Genomic DNA, 5,793 nt, shown 5'->3' with positions numbered 1-5,793 from the left:
AGTATATTACCACGCTAAAGTACGGTATACTTCAATATATTACCACGCTAAAGTACGGTATACTTCATTATATTACCACGCTAAATTATGGTATACTTCAATATATTACCACGCTAAAGTATGGTATACTTCAGTATATTACCACACTAAATTATGGTATACTTCAATATATTACCATGCTAAAGTACGGTATACTTCAGTGTATTACCATGCTAAAGTACGGTATACTCCAATATATTACCACGCTAAAGTATGGTATACTTCAATATATTACCACGCTAAAGTACGGTATACTTCAATATATTACCACGCTAAATTATGGTATACTTCAGTATATTACCATGCTAAAGTATGGTATATTCCAATATATTACCACGCTAAAGTATGATATACTTCAGTATATGTGACCTGTGCTGGCAAAATGAGTCACAATGTTATTACATTTCAATGAAAGATAATGAAGCCAGTTATATCCACAGATGAATCATCCACATATTATTTAGAAAGTAAATGGGGTCCATTCTTCTAGAACTGTGATATACACATGTATAGAAAGTAAGTGAACATGACAGAGGCCTGGTGAACATGTAATTTCACATGGTTGTCTGCCTTCTGTCTCTGTCTGACTCAGGCTCAGGAGGCGTGTGGTCCTCTGGAGATTGATAACGCTCTCACAATGGTACGGGGGCTGGAGAGGGACATGCAGGAGGCCAAAGCTTCAGCTTCTGAAGGCAAACTCAAACCCCTGCCTGGAGAAACGGTGAGTGCATCAGTACACAGTATGTGTGCGAACAGTACATGCACTGAACATACCTGCAGCCAATAAGTGTCCAGCACGCATGCAGACTCATTCAGTACTGTTCAAAAAGCATCCCAGGATGCGCCTGACAAAGTTAGTTGAGAAAATACATAATACTACATCATTTCAAAACTTCCCTTTGTGTTGTTCCATCGTTTTTGCGATGACTCTAAATGTGGAAAATAGTAATATTGAAGAATGAGTATGTGTGTTCAAATGTTTGTGCAGACATGATCTTTATCTGTCAGTTTTCACACCTATACCCACAAGTCAGGAGCTTGCATGTCACAAAAACAGCTGCTAGACAGAAGCCACTACACAGACAGATATTTACTTGTCTTTTCGAGCACGCTTTAGCTTAGACACATTTCGTTTCTTGTATAAGCTATGTTGCTGATGACAGATGATCTTAAAACTCCATGGGTATTTTCATAATGAATATACATATGTGACCTGTGCTGGCAAAATGAGTCACAATGAGCACATTTTTTTTTTTAAATAGTTATTTTTATGTTCACATTCTCCATTAAAAGACCTTCAGAATGATGTATGATTTGTTGGAATCGGATGGAAAATGACTGAGCTATACCCGTTTGAAGTCGATAGTCAGCAAAGTCAATTTTGAGAAAAATCGAGTTAAAGTTTTCTGAAATTTCCAAAGCAAAGTCACAGAGCAACGTTGCATCTTTTCCTCCAGTTCTTTTCTTCATAATTCTATATTAATAATCACAATGTAGTTTATTATAAATAAGAACAGATGCAAAAAAAAAAACAGTAGAACAAATATAAGAAACAAGTAATGCATTACCTTTTTCATTTACATCTAAACCAAAGCATTCAAGTAAGAAAAACAAATAATCAAATGTAAAAATCCCTTTAGTCTGTTCATTACAAATAAATTGATTATTAAAACTACAAAAGCAGTTCAATCAAGAGCAGCGAGTGATTCCCTCTTTTCTTTCATTGTTTGATTAACATTAATGAGACAGGCAGCCTATATATTAAGACTTACTGTAATGCACGGATCAAACGTAATGTTACACATCAGATGTTTTTCCCCAACAGTTCCCAAAACGTTCACTTAAGACATAACAGATTATGTTTGTGTGAATACTTAAATACTGTAATTCTGTGTATATGTGTATATTTATCGGGATCGCGCACTTCGGATGACAGTCTGCGCAAGAAGCGAGCGAAGAAAAGGTACTCCTCTCAGAAAACATACAAATAAAGGTAATTAAACATCTAAAATTACTATTTGGAGCATTGTGGTCGCTAGACTAGGGCTTAATGAACTCATTTTTGTGAAAACCTCAAAATCAACTAAAATTGACATTTTTTTTACTTTTTTGCCTGTAGCCCAAAATAAGCCTGTGCGCATTCCGACTCATTTTGCCAGCACGGGTCACAAATTACCGCGCTAAAGTCCAAAGGATTTCTTTACTAGCCATATGCTGACATATCCATGTCTTCTGATCTCAGTTCCGCTCTCTCTCTATGGTGTCGGAGTGTCTTGTTTTCTCTCATTAATGGAGATGACATGTTTGCCACGTTCTCGGAGGTGGAGCAGAGCGGGACGCTGGTGTGGGTGTTCAGTCAGCTCTATCTCTACAGCTTCATCTCGCTCTTCATCTACATGGTGCTGTCGCTCTTCATCGCGCTCATCACCGGAGCCTACGACTCCATCACCGTGAGTCCAGAACAGTGCTGTCATCGTTAACTAAAATAAAAAAAAACTTTTACATTAATTGAAATAAAACTGTTAACTGAGATAAAATAAAAACAAATAGTAAATATTTCAAATTTTCGTTTTGTTTGTTAAATTAAAGTTTTACTTAAACTGAAATGAAACTTAACTTAAATTGTCATTTAAATAATAGATTAACTTATGATTCTGACTTTTATCGCACTTTTGAGAGAAAAACTGTGTATGCAAGATACAAACTCTGAGAGAGAGAGAGAGAGAGAGAGAGAGAAAAGATAAACATTGTGAGATATTAACTCACAATTCTGAGAAGAAAAGATTGAGATATAAATTCGCAATTGCAAGAAAAATGTCAGAATTGCGAGTTTAAAAAGTTGCAGTTACCTTTTTTAATAACTCGGAATTCAGTGGAAAAAAAAAGAATCGTGAGATGTTAAGTCAGATTTCGCAAAAAAAAGTCAGAATTGCGAGCTGTAAACTCAGAATTCTAAGAAAGAAGTCAGAATTGCGAAATTTAAACTCAGTTCTGAGAAAAAACAAGTCAACATTTTGAAATGTTAACTCATAATTCTAAGAAGAAAAAAATCAGAATTGCAAGATATAAACTGTGAGATTTATATTTTGCAATTCTGACTTTTTTTGTTGTTTTTGCCAGAAATAAACTCAAAATTGCGAGATGCTAAATTTCTGAGAAGAAGAGTCTGAATTTGTGAGACATAAACGTGCAATTGTGAGAAAAGAGTTAGGCCATGTTCATACGTACACGGGTATTTTAAGTTTTTCCTTCTTCTGTTTTTAAAAAAATATCCGTCCACAAAACGCAAACGCATGCTATGAAGCACTGTCAAGAGCATGCCAATAAACCAACAGGTGGCGATATAACCCAACCGTAAAGCCATGTTGGCCAATCAGAAGCCTGAAAAAGTTTCCAGTAGGCGGAGATAACAGCGCAGGCTCCGACGTCACAAGCCAAAATCTCCAGTTTCGCTGTCTACACGATAACACTGCAACCGGAGTTTTTGAAAATCTTCACCCTGGCAGGAGTTTTCAAAAATGTTCGGTTTCAGTGAACTGGTGCTGTGTTTGCGTGTGGACGAACGGCCAAACCGCGTAGAAAAAGATGCGGTTTTGAAAATGTGTGTGGACAGGGCCTTAGAATTGTCGCAATTACTTTGTTTCGTTTTTATTCCGTAGCGGAATCAACAAGAATCAAACAGAATTGCGAGATGTTAACTCATAAACTGAAATGTAAACTCAGAATAGTCTATATCTCGCAATTCTGAGAAGTCTGAATTGTGAGATAAAGTCACAATTACCTTTTTTATTTTTTATTTCGTGGTGGAAACAGGCTTCTGTGTGATTTTTAGACAGCATGTCTCGCTAAAAAACATTGAAAAACACCTGTCAGTTATGTAAATGTCGCTGTTTTTGATGGGTTTTCTCTCTGTATTTGTGTGTGTTTTGTGTTCAGCAACAAACCCAGGACGTGCCGCAGGTGTCTGAACTGCACCGGTTCATCGCCGAATGTACCGACACACCGACCGCTGGAAACTTCTGCAGCCCAGAGCCGTCGACGTGCTCGCTCTTCTGCTGCTTCAACTAGAGAGACTGGGTTTGTGAAGGGGATTCTGGGTAAAGCTTTATTTCTCTGGCACACGGGAGAGGAAGGAACGTGCACTTCTTAGTTTGTTTGTTTACAGGTAAAGCTGTTGTAGCTGCACTGATAGAGCCGATCTCAGCATGCAGCTTTTAAATGCGTTATAAGTAATGAGCTGAATGTGTTTTGCATATTCATGAGCATCTTGGCTTTGTGATCAGGACTTGATGCACTAGACCAGCTAAAGGGAACTGCGCCCTCTAGAGGCGTGGAGGAGTTACAGAACACAAAATAACAGAAAAACAACATTATATTTCAGGTGAATCTCAAAACCAAATGTGCAGGTGACATTTCACCTTAAAATCGAAAACAAAAATTGAGAAATTATATTTTGCTTAAAGAAAACAAAGACTTTTTTATTACCATTATGATGTTTAGCATTTTATTTTAGGTTGAAATATGACCTGCACATTTTCTTGAGGTTTAGTGAGTTACAGCACACAAACACCAATGAAAACACACTTTTCCAGCATTATATTTCAGGTGCTTTGGTGAATCTCACAACAAAATGTCCAGGTCACATTTCATCCTAAAATTGAAAGAAAAAAAATTGCTTAAAGAAAATGAATCCTGTTTTAGCAACATTATGATGTTTTGCTTTGTGAGATTATTTTCATGACAATTAAATTCTTTTTTTTTTGTAATTATTTTGTTTGTAGTTATCATCTACTTCGTATTACTGTAGTACAGTAAAAGCTACTGGAATTATTTTTCAGTTTAAATCTGCATAAATTTAAAATGCAGATTCAAATTGAAAGAACAACAAATACTTTTGAGAAAAAGTTTTTTCATAAAAATAATGTCACAATGCAACAAAAATAGGGTTTGTTTTCTTATATGTAAAACAATATTATTTGTCTCATTTATTTTAGGTTGATATACGATCTGCACAGTTTCAGGTGACATTTAACACTAAAATCGAAGGCAAGAAATTAATTATATTTTGCTTGAAGAAAAGTAAGGCTTTTTTAGGACCGTTATAAAGTTTTGCTTTGTGAGATTATTTAAATTAAATATTTTAATTGTAATTAATATTACTGTATTCCAGTTAAAGTTATTTTTCATTTTAAATCTGCTTACATTTAAGATGCAGATTCAGATTGAAAGTATAATAATTCCATGACATATAAATAATTTGAAAGAAAATGTGTTTATCATCAAAATAATGTCACAATGCAACAAATATTAATTTTAAAATATCTTTATTTATAATAAAAATACTGCAACAAAAATAGGTTTTGTTTTCTTATATGCAAAAATATTTCTTGTTTCTCATTCATTTTGAAATACGACCTGCACATTTTCTTGACTTATTTCATGAGATTTGCCTGATTATTTTAATTCCATTCATAGGCATTCATACTGTTTATTTTATTCTTTTATGTCGTTTTTAGAGAATATTCTGTCTATTTTATATATTGCTTATGTTTCATAACCATGTTAGGATATTAGTGCTTTGTTGGCAGAGGAGCGTCACACGGATGATAATGTCCCTCTTTCTTCTCTAGTAAGTGCTTTGTTTCAGATGTTTCTCCACACGAGTGAGTGTGTGTGTGTCTGAGTGAGTGAGTGAGTGAGTGAGTGTGTGAGTGTGTGTGTGTGTGAGTGAGTGAGCAAGAGTGAGCGAGAGTG

General features: G+C 35.2%; 1 pseudogene; it reads left to right on the top strand.

The window, feature by feature from the left end:
- Positions 1–4,107, top strand: part of LOC107696304 (mucolipin-1-like) — a 15,625-nt pseudogene extending 11,518 nt beyond the window's left edge.
- The last annotated feature ends 1,686 nt before the right edge of the window (positions 4,108–5,793 follow it).

This window comes from Sinocyclocheilus anshuiensis, unplaced genomic scaffold, assembly GCF_001515605.1.
Source record: "Sinocyclocheilus anshuiensis isolate Anshui unplaced genomic scaffold, SAMN03320099.WGS_v1.1 scaffold62, whole genome shotgun sequence".
NCBI classification, from domain to species: Eukaryota; Metazoa; Chordata; class Actinopteri; order Cypriniformes; family Cyprinidae; genus Sinocyclocheilus; species Sinocyclocheilus anshuiensis.
This window is presented reverse-complemented; position numbering and strand designations above follow the sequence as displayed.